The following is a 19,079-nucleotide window of genomic DNA, read 5'->3' as shown; positions in this document are numbered from 1 at the left end:
ATGGCCTCTCTGAACATTGGGTGTTTAAATGTGCGTGGTCAGAATTCGAAGTGGAAGCAGGCATGTTTCCTCGACAACCTCAGATCACATGATATACAGGTGATGGTTGCCACAGAGACCAAGCTGGACAGTCTACGAACCTTCTCGCCTCTCCTGAATGGCTATGAGAAAATCATGTCTCCTGGCCAGACCGGAGGACGATGGGGTGTAGTGGTACTGATCCGCAATGGCTTGGCTCTGCAGACAAGTACAGTCTATGTGGACCCTGAAGGTGGGCTGGTCGTCCTTGATGTGACATACAGCAGTAAGGCCTTCAGGCTGATCGGACTCTACGCACCATGCGCTAGAGGTTTCCAAACTGACTTTTATCGGCGCCTAGAGGGCTTTTTCGTGACGTCGAAGACATTAGTGATGTTAGGGGACTTCAACGCTATTGTTGACGCTCGCATCGATAGCGCCGGCTCGATTGATAGAAAAGTGAACTCACGCCTCGTCGATCTGCTTAAGCGATTTCAGCTGGCAGATCGTTACAGGCTTGAACATCCGAACGTGCCAGAGTGGACCTGGATGAGTGGCGACGAAATGTTCAAGTCTTATCTAGATAGGATAGTAATAAGAATTATAGATAAGCCTAGTTTTACTTGTCCACAACTTGTCCAAGTGTCCTACACTGACCATAGAACGGTTAAGTGTAGGTTGGACGTAGATAGTACAACTAGTAGAGGACCCGGCTACTGGAAGCTGAACAAGACTATTTTGACTTGTGAGGCATACCGTAGTCGGATTAAGGAGTTAGTACAGAGGGCGTTAACCGGTACCGTGATTAATAACCAGTGGTGGTTCGCCCTCAAAAGAGCCATTCGTTTCGAGTCCATTAGGTTTAGCAAACAGCTAAGACTAGATAGGACTAGAGTAGAAGGGCAGCTAGTTAAGAACTTAGAAGAGACGCTGAGGTTGGGCTCTGTATCCCACATTCTGGCAGCGAGAATGACATTGGACCGTCACCTCAAAACCAAACATGAGGGGTGTAGAGTCCGGGCTAAAGTGACAGCTGAGTGCTGTGAAGGGCCAATCACAGCCGAGGAGGTGATCGAGGTGCTGGGCGAATGCCCCGGGGACAAGTCGCCGAGTCTCGATGGCAGTGACGTTGATTAGAAAGGACCCGAGAAAAGGAGACGAGATAGGGAACTTTAGGGCCATAACTCTGTTAAACACAGAGTTAAAGATTTTGGTCAAGGTGCTAGCGAAAAGGTGGGCGCGGGCCGTGGGCGAAATTGTTGGGGAAGCACAAACTTGTGCTATCCCGGGCAGGTCGATCCACGACAATCTCCACCTTATACGCAACTCCTTATAGAGGGTAAGGAAACTTTCTGGCTTAGCGGGAGGGGCACTGGTGCATTTAGACCAGTCTAAGGCGTTTGATAGTGTCGACCATCGGTACTTGGCGGCGGTCCTCGAGAAGGCTGGCCTAAGCCCGTACTTCCGCGGTTGGATTGCTGCTTTGTACAGCGACATCGAGTCTGTCGTCAAGGTGAACGGGTTTTTTTCGAAACCGTTCAGGAGCGAGCGTTCAGTTCGTCAGGGATGTCCCCTATCCCAGCTTCTGTATGTGTTGGCTCTGGAGCCATTGCTGCGGACGTTGGAGGCACTAGGGGGCGCTCCTCTTGATCTATGGTGTGGAAGGAGAGCTACAGCGTACGCGGATGACATCTCCATGATCGTGGCGGATGAGGGCCAGATTCCAGTGGTGGAAAAGGCCATCAAAAGTTACGAGGCAGTAGGAGGAGCAAAGGTTAACAAGGACAAATCGGTCGGTTTGCAACTCGGCACCTGGAAGGGAAAGCCGATGACGTCCAATAACGTCGTGGGGCGTTGGACGCAAGGTCCTGTTAAGTTGCTCGGAGTCTGGATAGGTCCAGACCTCCAGATAGAGAAAAATTGGAGCGAGGTGGCCAGCAAGGTGACCGCTCTAAACCAGACCTGGTCTGGGTGGGTGTTATCCTTGCTAGGAAGGGCGGAGGTGGTGCAAATGTTTATAGCATCAGTAATTACCTACCGCTTGACCGTGGTGTCTTGCCCCGATTTGTGGCTGAACAAGTAGGAGAGAATCCTTTTCCGCTTTATGTGTAAAGGAAGAAAACCACTTGTAAAGCGCTCTGTCTGCTGCCAGAAACCGCTAAAGGGTGGGCTAGGGATGCCTTGGCTGAGGATGCGAAAATTCGCGTTAAAGTTGAGGCATCTCTGGCTTTACCTGGATGGAGAACAGGTGTGGTCACCGCAGGTTCGGTTCTTCCTCCCAAAGTTAGTGTCCTTAACGGACATTGGTACATGGATTAAGCAGAGACCTAAGCTGGGAGACTGGCATTTGGAGTGCCGCCAGGCGCTCCAGCTACTCTCTCGGGCGGGCAATGCCGGCAGCAGGATTTCCACCGCGGATTTTTATAGCGAGTTAGTGGAATCTATGTCAGAAGATGCCTTGGGGGAGACCCTAGGCTACGATGAAAGTCAGTTGGTCAGCCTGTTTAGGAGAACGTTCGGTCCGGGGTACCTGGATAATTACCAGAAATCCCTGGCTTGGCAATGTTTCCGAGCGGTGTTACCCGTTCGCGACAAGCTGTCAAGGCACGGAAGAGCCGTCTCGCCGACATGCCCGAGATGTGGGCAAGATAGAGAAACCGTTTTGCACGCATTCGTGGAGTGTTCGGAGTTGTCAGGACTGGTAGCTTTTAGCTTTTGCAGAACAACTGTTGTCAGTGATAAGAAGAGTACAGCTATCAGCTGAGTCTATCATCGAAACTGTACCACCTCTTTTCCTTAACAGAGAAAGGAAGGCCTGTTTTTTCTGCGTAGTAGCCATACTGAAAGAAACAGTATGGAAGACGCGTGTGAAAAGTATAGTGACAGGTAACTTTGTCTCCGGCCAGGGGCTGGTTAACTTTTTTAGTTACACCTCAATAGTAAGATCAGGCTGGAGAGGAAGTGCCTGTCACGGGATATGTTTGCGAAAAGATGGAAGTCTGTGGAGCGCAAGCTGAGTGCGATTGGCACCAAATAAGTGAGGTTAATTTGGGAAGCAAAAGTTCTAACAGGATGGTCGGGTGCCTTCCTTCTAGCTGCCTCATTGCGAAGCGCAATGATTTCTTGTGTAATATTTTAAATTTAATTTTTATATTAATTTTTAATCATATTTTTAATTTATTCGTAACTTGTAAAATTAAAAAAAAAAAGTTTAAGCTACTTCCCCCTTATGTTTGTCTGTCCTTGTTTGTCCCCTCTCTGTAACGCCTCCAATGGCGATTTTTTATGAAATAAAATAGCTTGCTTACCAACCACATGGTTCCGGGTTCAGTCCCACTGCGTGACACCTTGAGCAAGTTTCTTCTACTATAGCCTCGGGTCGACCAAAGCCTTGTGAGTGGATTTGGTAGACGGAAACTGAAAAGAAGCCCGTCGTATATATGTATATGTTTATATATGTGTGTGTGATTGTGTGTCTGTGTTTGTCCCCACAACATCACTTGACAACCGATGCTGGTGTGTTTACGTCCACTAACTTAGCAGTTCGGCAAAAGAGTCCGATAGAATAAGTACTAAGCTTACAAAGAATAAGTCCTGGGGTCGATTTGCTCAACTAAAGGCGGTGCTCCAGCATAGCCGCAGTGAAATGACTGAAACAAGTAAAAAAGTTAAAAGAGTATATATATATATATATATATATATATATATATATATATATATATATATATATATATATATATATATATATATGTGTGTGTGTATAAACAAGGCCAATAGATGAGATCCAGAGATTCTCAATGTAGAAAACACTTAATAGCTCTCAAATGATTTGAAGTTACAAGTCCTCGGGGTAAAGAATGGCTATAAGAAGAATCCAGGTGAGTATATATATGGAGACAATGATGCAAATAAACAAATAAAACTGCTTATATATACATGTATATATATATATATATATATATATATATATATATATATATATATATATATATATACAGACACAGCTGTCGGACTTGTAACGCCATATCTTCTCCCATTTAATTTTCTGTATCTTTGTAATCTGTGTAAGTTTGCGTTGTTAATGTATATATTTGTATTTGAATATTGATTGTCTGAAAATAAAACCCAAGCAATTTCCGTTGTTTATTTGTATCATTGCCCTTCCCCCCTCTCTCTCTCTCTTATTTTCCTTATAATCGTACTACATAGATAAAACATCTAACCATTTGAAACTAATACATCCCTGCATTAATCTCCTTTGGAATTATGATCATATCTTCAACGATAGACTCATAGGGCTTTGCTGTCACTAATACTCAATACAAAATAGGAATATTTGTAATAATTAAGATTCCATATTGTATATCATCTTACAATAATTGTTATCTGAAAATTGGCATCTTTTCTTCATTATATCTAAAATGTTCAGAAAAAGTCTTCTTTTCTTCTTGAAGCAATTTTGTATTGCTTCATTTCTAACAGAAACATTGACTATTCATCAAGATCTTAGATATTCGAGCGAGATAAACTTTATAGAAAATACTGCAGCAATTGCTTGTTAATGAAGAACAATATCAGGGTTTTAAATTTAGTAACCGAACGTTTGAGAGCTCATATTCAGCGGACACCTCCTCCTGGATCTCGGGTGCTTCTAGCAGAGTACACTCTGTTGCAATCATTCGAACTAAGTCTCCTGTCTAACGATATCTTATCCTTTAACCCCTGTCAATTCCTCAGATCCTGAATGCTGCCCAGATGCTGTCCTTATTCCACTTAAATCACGTAAAAATCTAAAGTTGAGTGTTACAGTCATCGTTAGAGACTGGGCTGAAACGAACTGTTTTGACCATGATAATCTACACTATTTCTTTTCTCTTATCCTTATATTGCAGCTTCCACCGATCGCTGTTTCTGAAGACCAACGTAAGGGTCAGCTTCAACTGTATGAGAAACATTTGTTGCACCATAAGTCAAAATTCAATTATTCAGTGGTTACACAAGCAATTACATTAGTTAAAAGATGACTCTTCTTACAAAGTAAATTCTTAGAAAGAACTATCATAATAACACCATAACAGGCAACGTGTGCATGAAAAAAAGGCCACCTGTCATTCACCAGCGAGTATGACCTGATAACATTTACCTTGTGTTCGCTAGTTGTTTTAGGTGCATAGGTAATCTGGAGCAGATATGCATACCTCGTTCCTACAACTCTTGATTCAGCAGAACATCGTAAATGAACATGTAGACGGAGAGAAGGCTGCACCAGCACATTGCTGGTATTCAGTTTCAGCTGAGAAGACTAGAGTAACTGAACTGAAGTACTTTGATTAAGCACATAATGCACTGCCCAGTCTAGGAGTCGAGCCCATTGCTTTATGATCGGTAACCAAATACCCTTATCACTAGGTGCATTCACTTCCATTGAATGATAGAAGACACATTAGAAAAGAGTTTGCACCAACAAAGCACCTTTTTCACCTTTATGGTTTGGAATTTACTCCACCACAATGCAAGCACAAATACTTTTACAGATCACAAACTATCGAAAGAAATACGATCATAACATGGATATTTACAGAGAGAGAGAGAGAGGGGGGAGAGAGAAAGTGAGAGAGAGAGAAAGAGAGAGAGAGAGACGGAGAGTGGGAGAAAGTGAGAGAGAGACAGAGAAAGCAACATCATTTCGGGAATGGATTTAAGCTCAAAACTCTATTAACCTTAATTCTGAATGTATGTTCGAAATTCATCTTTAAGTGATAGTCTAATCCTATTGAATAATTTCAAAGCTTTGTGAACAGAATTCAGTGTCATTGATCACATAACCTGTGAGCATAATCAATCCAAGTAAAATCGTTACTATTGTATTTGATGGTGTCCAACACCTTTTAAACATCGTAACATCCATTTTGCATTTTAGTTTTCATTATCACTCGTTCAAGTACGGTTGTTTGTGAAATACATCATACTGAAGCTATGGCTCTCGTAAAATAATTTTGTTTACCAATATATATATATATATATAAATATATATATATATATATTATTATGATTGACCGTTGACTGAACACTATTCAATTTTTTTTCTCCGTGTTTTTCTCCTTGTCTCCGTATTCTTTCTGTTGAAGAGCGTAGCTCGAAACGTCAAAGACTTTCCGTATTCCCGAGCGTCATACTAATATATACTTTTGTTATTTACACCACCTGTCCTCGTCTGTTGTTATTATTTGTATATTCTCCCATATATATATATATATATATATATATATATATATATATATATATATATATATAGTTTTAGGGAAAATAACCAAGTTTCAAGAACTCATCGATGAAAATCCATTATCACATATAGAAAAATTAATATTTAAAAGCACAATAAATGAGTATAATATAAAGTAAAGTAAATATCATATGATAAATATAATTATATTTATCATATGATATTTACTTTACTTTATATTATACTCATTTATTGTGCTTTTAAATATTAATTTTTCTATATGTGATAGTGGATTTTCATCGATGAGTTCTTGAAACTTGGTTATTTTCCCTAAAACTATATATTTTATATATATTTTATCTATAAAGCTCAATTTAATTTTAATTTTTTATAAATTGATTTTAATTGAGTTTTTACCTGTAATTTGGATTTTGTCCCTAATATTATTATTATATATTTGCTCACCTATTCTTCTACTTCCTCCCTCTGTTTCTCCCTCTACCACTCTCTCTCTTCCCTTTACACCGGCATGGTCACATGCTTCCGGTCAATAATCCTTTCCTTCCTTGGCTTTCGCCAAGCAACGCACGCACCGCTATGTCCCTCTCGGGTCCGTGCCTCATCGCGTTCATACACACATAATTTTTCTCGTCTGGCCGTAAAGCCTTTTCTGTTTGTTTTCCTGTCTTGTTTTTTTGTCCGCCACTACATTCCTCCATGGCTAGATTTAATTTGCGTATACAAATTTAATCTGCGATCCATGGGACGAGCCGTTTTAGCGATGCGTCCTGCCCAAGCTCGTCGAAACGCCGGTGTTAAAACGTGGGTGGCTGATGAAGGAGAATGTTCTCTATGTGGCTCGTGTGTTCTCGTCTACGTTTGTTTGCAATGTCCTGTACCCAAATATGCACCTATACATACAGGTGTATGTCGGTATGCACATACCTGTACGTATATATGCATATACTCATTTACTATTTATATATATATATATATATATTGGAAGGTTTGGAGGTAATGTACAGAAATTATATTATAGAAAAAAAAATAAGGTACTCAGAAATCTGGATGTTTGTACATTTACAGATTTTTATTAATGTCACATGTTTTATAAATTAAATAAAGCGCTTTTCACCTAATCGTGTAGGATTTTCAAATTGTTTTTAGTTCACCTTGCGGTGAGGTCTCTTTATATAGTTTTATTGAGTGTGTAGGGGTGGAGAGAGATATATATAGGATAGCAAGAGAGGGTGAGGAATGGAGGGAAAAGTGAGAGAATTAGTGTGTGTGAGTGTGTGTTTTTTTGTGTTGGTGTGTGTGTCTGTGTGTGTGCGCGTGTGTGTCGATGGGAAAGAGAAAAGAAGAAAATTGTGTTTATAGCTGGTCAGGTCTTTTCAATGATAAGTTTATTCTTGGACTTTTAAAGAAATGGCAAAAGCATGTGTGATTGTTTTGAAGTTGTTTTTCAAAAAGAATCTTTGGTGTCATTGTCTAGTAGGAGAGTGTGGGTGCGTTTTTGTATGTATGTGTGTGTGTGTATGTGTGCGTGTGTGTCTGTGTGCGTGCGTGTGTGTGCCTGTGTATTTGAAAGGTGTGTCAGTGGGAAGAGGAGGGAGGAAGAAGATTCTGTTTACAGTTGGTCAGTTCGTGCAATGACAAGTTTATTCTTGGCCTTTTTAAAAAAGAAAAATGGCAAAACCAGATGGTAGTTTTTGGTATCATTGTCCAGTGGTAGTGAGTGTGTGTGTGTGTGTGTATGTGTGCGTGCATGTGTGTATGTGTGCGTGCGTGTGTGTGTCTGTAAGGAAGGAATTGTGTTTATATCTATACAGCTGGTTAGTTCAAAAAACGTTAGGAGAGAAATATGAGAACCTAGGTAACTGGGTTCAATTCTAGTTGGTACAAAAATGTCTCACTATCTGGGTTTCTTGCCGTTTTTTTAGGCTCTGTTGTTCCAAAGTTGAAGATCCTAGATGGGTTGTGATCTTCATGTTTCAGCCATTCAGTTTTGGTGAGAATTTTGCTATGAAGTATTTCTCCATATTTTTCCTGAAGGAGGTACCGTTTCTTGAGCATTTATAGAAGGGAAAGATCTTAAATTTTCCTTCCCTACATGTTTCTAGGTGTTCACTCAGTGGAATATATATATATATATGTATATGTTTGTGTGTGTGGTTCTGTGTGTGTTTCTACATATGAGTGTGTGTGTTGTGCTGTGAGTGTATGTACGTTTGTATATATATATATATATATATATATATATATATATATATATATATATATATATATATATATATATATATACATACATACATACATACATACATACATAGAGCTAGGTGATGCAAGAAAGGGACAACAAAACATCCAGATAGACCATGCAAAGAAAACAAGGGCAGGTCATTCGGAGTTCTCTTTCATCAGTCGAATTCCAGATTATCTTTGCAATTTCGGCTGGTTATACTCGATATTGCTCCAATCTGGCCAGTCCCAAGGAAAAATTAAGCTAAGAGCATTAGGTTCCTTGGAAGAATGCAGCGAATGTATACGAAAACAAAGACGGAAAAAAACAAAGACGGAAAAAACGAACAATGTTACACAAATACAATAAAAATAATAACAGAACATAACAACAGGTGTCTTTCGACTAAGGACGAATTAAATGGAAATGAAGCCTTATGGCAGAGATACAAAATTTCACAGGCACATGGAGGAATATCGATGTTGCACGCACAACGGCCTGCCAAGAAAGAAAGATCAGGCTTGGCCGAAAGCCAGTCACGTGGGAAGAGAAGAGAGAGGTAGAGGCATAGGGACAAAATAATAAAGGAGGTGCGAGAAAAAATGACAGGGACACAGGGAAGTGAAAAATGGAGGGAAAGTGAGCAAGAAGAGAAGGCAAGAATATGTGAGAGAGGTGGAACGAAAGCACGAAGAGTGGAATGAATGAATAAGAGTGAAAGGGCTGATAGACAGAAATAGAGTCGTACAAGATTTAGAAAAATGTATACTTACATATAAGACACCAAAGTGTACGTATGTCGCTATATATATATAAATGGGATAAGAACGCAAAGCGTCCAGATATTTAGTGATACAAGAAAGGGACAACAAAACATCGAGATAGACGATACAAAGAAAACAAGGACATGTCATTCCGAGTTTTCTTTCTTCAGTCGAGTTCCAGATTATCTTTGAAATTTCGGTTCGTTATACTCGATATTGCTCCAGTATGGCCAGCCCCATATGTATATATATATATATATATATATGACTATTTCTGGAATTACATCAAGGAAACGCTAGAAGGTTTTATAAACAATATTTATAATGTTTGGTCTAACTGTATGAAAAGAGAGAAAAACAATACAATTGAAAGCAACTGGACTAAAACTTGCACCTTTACGCAGCCATACACGCGTTAGTACAGGAATTTGAGTTACAGAGGTGCTGCATGCAAGCAAGTTGAAATATCATCCAAGATGTGTTTACAAAAAAAATAAAATGAAGAAAGAAAGAAAGAAACGTGTTCAAAATAAACGAAGGTAGATACTAAAACATAATTTTGCTTACATTTCTGTTATTTCCTAGGGTAATTTTGTTTTATAGAAAAATACAAATTTGCATAATTATTTTTTAGATTGCAGTTCATGGGGCTATACAATTCTCTTAGGTTTTGTGTCAAATGACATAAAGAACAAATTTCAGAAACGATATGCCATTATGCAAAATTTCAGCTGCATAGGTACAAAACTGTGGCCTACAATTCGCAACATGAAAACATATATTCATTATCATATATTTAGATAAAATTTACATTTATACCCATATTGTATATTTCACCGAGGCACAAATTGTGTTTTTGGAATGTTTGCATTCATAAAAATACAAATACATCGGCTATCAACCAGAAATAAAGCCAGGGAAATTCCAATTCAATTTGATTTATTTACAATCGTAGCGAAAAAGCCATAAAACAGAAGATGTCAATACTTCACAAAATTTAAATTTCCTATGTTTATGCATATAAAATCTACTGCAAGATGCATTCATAAGTAGAACCTTAGCTGTACTCAGAATTGTTATGATCATTTTTGAAAAACACAAGGAATGTGTATTAAAATAGGAATCCATTGCAGAGTATTTTATAAACTAGGTCTACAGTGATATATATATATATATATATTAATATAAGCAGCTAGACACAATATAATACCATAAAGGAAAACATTTATCGTCACTAATTGTGAGTGATGGTGTCAAAGCACCTGTATTGCAAAAAATAAGAATTAAAAACTCTTAATGCTGTATGAAACATGCAATATATATATATATATATATATATATATATATATATATATATATATATATATATATATATATATATATACACACTAACAGTGGAGGTTAACCGCCCTATGAGAGTTTCTAGGATCACTAGACTACACAAAGTCTGCCTATCAGTTTCAGGATCGTCAACATTGACTACACAAACGCTCAGTGGTTTGGCTAAATCTGTCTGTCAGTATATATATTTTTACCATAAAAATTTTATGGCTGATTTAGTGAAATGCTAATCCGTATATTAAAAAACTAATATAAACAGCTTGACGTAATATAATACCATAAAGTAAAATTTTTTATCGTTACTAATTGTGACTGAAGGAGCCGAAGCACCTATATTACAAGAAATAAGAGTTAAAAACTCTTAATGCTGCAAGAAACGAGCAATATATAAACGCTGACAGGGGGTATAATTGCCCCATATATATATATATATATATATATATATATATATATATATATATATATATATATATTCCAAGCGTTAAACTAATGCACCTGCTTATTCCTACACCTGCCAACGTCTTTTGCTTTCTGTAAATTTAAACTATATATATATATATATATATATATATATATATATATATATATATAAATAAGGATAAGATCGATATTTAAATATCGATTTTATCAAGTGGCCAGCATGGGAAAAAAAACCCATCAAAGGTAACAATTATTTAAAATTATAATTTAGGGTATCTAAGAGATACCGCCACGCTGAAAATAGCAGTCAAATCTTGACTCTAAACGACAATAAATGTTCATATAGCACCAGGTGCGAAGACGAAGAAACAAAATAAACTAGCAAAAATTACTGGATAATTCTAGATCCCGGATTTCTGGCTTTGCATAAGAAATGCTTTGCCTCATCAGTGGAATACACTCAGAAAAGCACATAAATACAAATATATATATATATATATATATATATATATATATATATATATATATATATATATATATATATATATATATATATATATATATATAATATACGATATACTTACAAATACGAACGTATATATATATATATATATATATATATATATATATTTGTATAATTTTGACATAAGGTGAACAATTTTGTAGAGAGTAGTTATTCGATTACATCGGCACCAGTATCACTATAAAATAGACTGGTAGTTTAAATTATCGTCCCTGAATAGATGAAAGTTAGAGATAACATCAGTAAAATTAGGAGCATTTTGTACCACGCTCTAACAGTTTCGACAATTCATTTCCATTCTAGCAATGATAATAATATCACAGCCAACATCTAATATTCCTATCTATCACCTAAAATTTCTCAGCGATATGAGAAATGTTGAAAGTAACCTCACCTGTCACCCGCCAACAAATGTTTCATGATCGTGTTACTACCACAAGCAAGTGCAAGCATTAAACTACGATAGGGACATTTTATTAAGCAATAAATAATTAACGTAATTTGGATACCATTAGTTTGAAGTTTGCACCGTTATTAAGGCATTCGTTAATTGTGCGAATATATCAACTTTTAATGATTACCAAATAAACAGTTCTCTTGTGTCCTGTCAAACCTGAATAAGTACCTCATGTTTGTGGTTATATTTAATATACTCTATGTGATATCTGTCTATTATGATGCCCTCTAATTTCTGTTCATCTGCTTCAGTTCCTACTTTTCTCCCTTTCTTTAGAATATATTTTCTAATTTGGTTTTATATTGCATCATTTTAGTCTATTTCTGTTATACCGCTACAACAACCGAACCCGACGACTACGACGGAGAGAGAGAGAGAGAGAGAGAGAGAGAGAGAGAGAGAGAGAGATGGAAAGAGAAAGTGATAGCATAAAAGAGCCAAAGATAGAATGAGATAAAGTGAAGAAGTGAAAGAGTAACAGAGAGGTGTATAAGGGAGACAAGAAGAAGTGTAATCACCAAACTAAAGGAGAGACAGTGGAGAGATATAAATATTTAAAATGGAAATGGAACTGAAAGTTGCTACTTCCGATATATTTGTGACAAGTATGAACTAGATCTTTAGTAGATTATTTTCCTACGGCACACACTAGTTTGTTTCCAACTTTGAGAAGAAAGACTCTAAGTGGCCACCCACCCTGGAAGAAATAGTTGACAAATATTTCTCGAATCACACTTAAATGTCTTTAAAAAGACCTCCAGGATATTTTACGCATATATATTATTTAATTATATTATCATACAGCTGCTCCCTCAGTATAAAGAACATCAACACTTGTAAGCATTATCAAGAGCCCTCTCTCAGTTGTAACTGTTGAGATCCTGGAGCTCGCTCACAAGTCCAGGCTTGCATGATAAACTCCGTCGTATATGAGGCAGATGCCGCAGCAATGCCACATGATAACTTAACCGAAAGAATTACACCGTGTTAAAGGAGGGTGACTTCAAAAGAAGTTATGCAAGCCACCTATCTTCTGTCCGGCACAACGACCAAATTTAAGTCACTAAGTTGACTAGCCATGTGTTGGATTTGGAGACCAACTCCATACTACATACTATCCAGTGGAAAATTTTAGAAAATATATGCCATATATTAATGGATCAGAAATTTTCAGCAAATGCAAACATATGAACAAATTTCTTTTGGCGAATTGGAGAACATCACCTTCATCAGACTGAACAGTTGTATCACAATCTATGGACCCTTCTCCATTGGTTCTACAATTAGCTTTAGTAGTTGGACATGTAGAAATTCCACAGAACGAAAACTATCAAGAGAAGCTATTTAAGAGAGAAAGGATGATTTTAATTTTTATTTTGCTAAATTATTTCACTTCCATTCACAATAATATATTATAGGATTTAAAAATTTTCCCTTTGCTAAGCACCGCATATTTCTCTCTTTCTCTTTATCTCTTCAACAAAAAATTTAACCCTGTAATTCCCCTCTTCATGTCTTTAACATTTCTCTCTTTCACTTCATCTTTCCCTCCCTACAGTACGTCACAAACACATCTCTCATCCACTTTTCTCTCACCGTCTTTTCCTCTCACCATCTCTTTCACTCGTCCATGCTTCTCTCTCCAACTAATCACGTGATGTATTTGGCCTGAGTGTTATTATACTCCTCTCTTCCTTTTTCCCTACTCACAATTCTCCCCCTCTCTCTCACTTTTACTCAACCTCTTACTCGCTCCACCTCCATATTCACCTCACTAACTAACTAAAGTATAGCGGGCGAACGAGCGAGCGGATTATCATATAGATTATGGCTTTACGAACAAAGGAGACGTAACTCTAATTTCTTTCTTTTGTTTTTCAGTTTATTTCCCCCCTACAATTTTTGTATCCAGCCTCCCGCTTGTTCTCGTAATTTCTCTTGATCTAGCATCTTGATTTGTAATTTTTATAGGCCATATGATAAGAGCTTGAAGTGGCTTGTTATTAAAACTTGCCTAGATTCTATCTCCAATGCATGGAACTATTAGTAGGCTTACAATGTATAAGTCTTGGGTCGATTTGCTCGACTAAAGGTGGTGCTCCAGCATGGCCGCAGTCAAAGGACTGAAACAAGTAAAAGAGTATAGATATACATATATATATACATATATATAAGTACACACACACACACACACACATATATATATATATATACATATATATGTATATATATACATATATGTATATATATATACATATGTACAAATATATATATACATATGTACAAATATATACATACATATATATGTATATATAAGTATATATATATATATATATATATATGCACACACACACGCACACACACACACATAACGTATACTGGTATATAATCGCAAGAACACATGCACGCATGCTCACACACATGCGCACATACTCATGTCTGTGAATATCTATCCGTTTTTTTGTTCTCGCTGTGTAACACCATTATTTTTTGTTAGTTCTTTTAAAATAAAAATACCTTTTTTCCAAGGGGTACTTCGTCTACATCTGTAATACGATAATAGACCGTCATTGTCTCAATGTCCTTTTCTGTAAATTTCATCTCCTCTCTCTTGCCTATTTAAAACAAAGTCATTGGCTGCATTCTAGAGAAAAGATTTTGATAGCAATTTTAGTTTAATTTTAGAGTGATTTTTATGTGAATCGTTTGATTTGTCATTCAACAATATACAGGACATGGTGATAGAGTTGATTTATCACACTGAATCACGGTGAGACATTTTTGTCGGTGTGCTTCCAGTATTTGTAATTTGTTTTTGTCATTATCACAGTGACGGAAACTGGCACGATTTAATCTTCTAAACTTGCACACAACTTAGCCAGACCAGAAAAGGTAGCGCTCGATAATATTTTTCTGGCATTCAAAACAGATATAGCGGAGTGAGAAAATTATCCCCAAATAAGAAGCCTAGCAAAAACGCTTACAGAAGAGTGGGCTCGTCTAAATCCAAGATCAAGGTGTCTGTGTTAAAGAAGTGACGGATGAAGCCTACAACATATGGAGAAGAAGCCTACTCGATAGATTCCCACACTATTTTCATCTACCTAGAATTTGGAGGTCTCGATGCTACAGTAAAAGATACTTTACTAAGACACCATGTGGTGGGAATGAACATGAAACTACGTAGTTCCGAAACGAATTTCTTAACCACATGACTATTCCAGTGCCACTTACAATACAGCGAAAGTAACAAAATACCGTAGGATATTTAGTTCGGCATTTTATCAATTCTAACATCCTTTCCTTTTCATAAACGTTGATAATAGTATTGATAAAGAATATTTATCGTGAGTATTTACCTTTTGCCCTACAGCACATGGCTTAGATAATATAATATAATTCAGAAAATCTATCTATATATGATAATATTCCAAGTTCATTATTGATTCTTGAAACTGGTATAAGGCAACACATTTTGGAGCGTAGTAATAGACAATTCAGTCGATCATAGTACTGAACAGGTATTTTTTTTTAATCGACCATAACAAAATTTAGACTCTGAACAAAAAGGGACATACATAAATACTGTTTAGACGATTTATTGACTTTGCCAATCTGTCGACTATTTTACTGAGATGGTAAAAAATGGCGGTTGGTTGGCAGAAACAACAGAACATCGAATAAAATGTCTAGCGGTATCTCATCACACGTCTTTACTTTCTACATCCAGTTCTACCAAAATCAACTTGTTCCTTCATTTTTTTTCTCATGTTACTTTGCAGTTTGATTTAAAATCCCCACGAAACCAGCCTTTCCATTCCTCTGCACACAAAAATGGTATCGGTGAATGTTAGATTTAAGCAACTATATGCAAATGAATTTCAATATCATATAGGATTGATATTAATATATCTATTTTAGTGCTTTGCAACATTCAACTTACTTGTTTCTCACTGTGCAAAATGTAAATTAAGAAATAATATCTTTGCATTTAGTGGAGTAAAATAATCTTGGATATGAGCAGATTTCGTCTTACGACAAATGAATAACAGTAGAAAATATCTATTTAGAATTGTACTGGAATCAATCGGTTCTGATAAATAATAAATACGAGAAGAAGTAGAAGGACTTTGACTCTTTTTAAAGAAGAGTCAGAAAATATGCTTTTATATAATGTTTGAACCGAAATATAATGCTGGCTGAAAATGTGGTACGGAACTATTTTAGTTGATGTTAACATCAAGATAAATATTCAGAATAGACATTTAAATACATAAAGGAATATTCAAAATATTTCTAGCTCAAAAAATGAGTTACGACATGTAAGATTTTTATTTCAGGATTAAGTTTCAGATGCGCATGTGAGAGTCTCCCACACTCCCTCTATCTATCTATCTACCTATCTATCTATCTATCTATCTATCTATCTATCTATCTATCTATCTATCTATCTATCTATCTACACACTTACACACACACACACACATACACACACACACACATACACACACACACATATATATATACACACATGTCTCTCTCCCCCGTCTCCCTCTCTCTCTATATATAGATAGATAGAGATAGATAAACAGACAGACAGACAGACGGATGAATGGATAGATGGATGGATGGATGGATGGATGGATGGATAGATATATAAAAAGTGTGTGTATGTATGTGTATGTGTATGTGTTCTCACTTTCTCATATCCACAGTAATTTTGCTTCAGTAATTTTTCTTATACAAAGATATTATTTCTAAATTTACATGTTGTACAGTGGAAAACAAGCGAGTTGAATGTTGTAAAGCACTAAGCTAGATATATTAATATCAATCCTATATGATATTGAAATTCATTCGCATCTTTTTTATTTATCCGTAAAATGTTTATCGATTTACGTAGAAAGATAACAACGATCATAGGGTTATAATCCTGTTGCCAAGGGTAACATTTGAATACCAAGCCCTGTATTATTTTATACAAATAAAAATTGTTACTATTCTCTCTAAATTTAGATATGATTTGCCATTACATCAAGCTGATTTTTCCGTTATAAATTACAAATCAATTTCGTTTGAAAGCACTTTACTGAACTGACAGGATTTGAGTCTACACATTATGGAATTTAATCTAGGATCCAGTTCTGTGAAATCAATTAAATTCTATAAATATTAACACATCTCAATAAATTTTCTTATTGTCATAGGATTCTAAAATAGTAGTTGATTTCCTAAGTAGACTAAGCCAGCACGAGTATTAACGTTTGAAAAATGTTTCAGGCTGGTGAATAGTTTCTTTACTATGAAATTCCTATATATATTGATCGCATTACATGGTACTGTGTACATTTATAAATAGCAGTAATTAATTTCGTAAAAGATATAGATCGTGTGAGATTTCCAATATCACTGTCGCAATTTCGACCTTTAAGTTATCAGTCATCAATTACAATCTTAGGGAATAATGAGTTAACTCGTTTAGGCAAATAATTTTTATAGAATTATATTTGTAATCATACATTTGGCGATAAAACTCTGCAATTTACCGAAAATTCCGCGCATAATGTGTATTGTTAATTTCTATATTGCTTCGATAAAGCCGTAATATAGATTCTACACCAGAGCACAATCACAATTAGTACGAGGTAGCAATATTGTTTTCATTTTCATTCAAGGAGTTTTCTATTTTCGTTATACTGATGAGGACAAGAGTGGTTATGTCTATAAGTGATGAGAATGTATTTTGCCAAGTTAACAGTTGTTAACCACAGAAGTATTGTTGATAAGAGGAAGCGTACGTTGTACAGAAATTTTGAGAGAGAGACGAATTTTGTTGTAGAATTATTTAGTACCGAAAGTAAGACATAATAGTATAACAAGATTAGATAAAGGAGACGATAAGCGTTCTGAAATGGAATTGACAGAGATATTTTGCGGTTGAATTTTAAGGAGACAAATCGTGATTAAAAGGACAGATGAGTTATTCTTCAACAACGGTACATCATAAAGTGCGTATTATCTACAACTCCTCTGAATCCATGCTGCTACATCATATAAAAAGATATATCCCACTGAAACCAAAACCTAAATTTAATTAGTGATTCTGCACTTTGCTGTTAAGATACAGTTCATAGTTAATGGCAAGCATCAAGGTGTCTTATTGTGTTCGTGATTGTGTTTGTATGTGATCGCATGTACGTGTGTGAGTGTGTGTGTGTGTGTGTGTGTGTGTGTGAGTGTGTGTGTGTGTGTGTGTGTGCACATTCGTTTAATTTCTAAATAATACTATACATTGCCAGCTATAATTGTAATCTATAGTTTATTATTTGTACAAAATTCAACTAATGTACATTGACTTTAACCAGAAATCTAATTTGTGTAACGCCGTCTTCATTACACAAATTGTGCAGCCGTATCATAAATAAAGTATATTGTCTTATCTGAAATTAAACAAGTCTGCCGGAAAGAGTGACAGCTAGTCAACAAAGGTTTTTTCGAGGTTTTCCGTCAAAAATAGAAAAATGAATTGTTAGCTGGTGTTTCCACAGTGTAAAACATTATTTCAGAATGGATAATCTTGTCATAATCAAAGATCTTTTTGAAGTTTGGTCGTGTGCGTGAGTGTGTGTGTGTCTGTGTATCTTTATATATGAGCATTTATATATATGTATATATACTCACATGTATATGCACTTTGATATATATATATATATATATATATATATTGTTTTTTAGGTTGAGTTATAATAAAAGCAATTTTACATTAATCTGATGGGTTACTCTATACTTTTGTGGAGTACAAATTTATTATTCTCACACAAGAAGTTGCTGACAGCGACTTCGAAGTTTCGGCCAGCTTAGCTATCGTCGGCAGTCCGACAATGGCTTAGTTGGCCGAAACTTCGAAGTCACTGTCAACAACATTGTAATATACAAATACTATAGGTACATATATGTATATGTATGTATGCGTATACGCATACGTATATGTACACATGTATGTATGCTTATTTAATAAATAAAATAATTCTCATACGAGCAGATGGAATGAGCAGGCTTCATTTCAGGCCACTACAATTGTTTCGGTGCAT

Source organism: Octopus bimaculoides, chromosome 2 (assembly GCF_046866305.1).
Source record: "Octopus bimaculoides isolate indiv1 chromosome 2, ASM4686630v1, whole genome shotgun sequence".
Lineage (NCBI taxonomy): Eukaryota > Metazoa > Mollusca > Cephalopoda > Octopoda > Octopodidae > Octopus > Octopus bimaculoides.
This window is presented reverse-complemented; position numbering follows the sequence as displayed.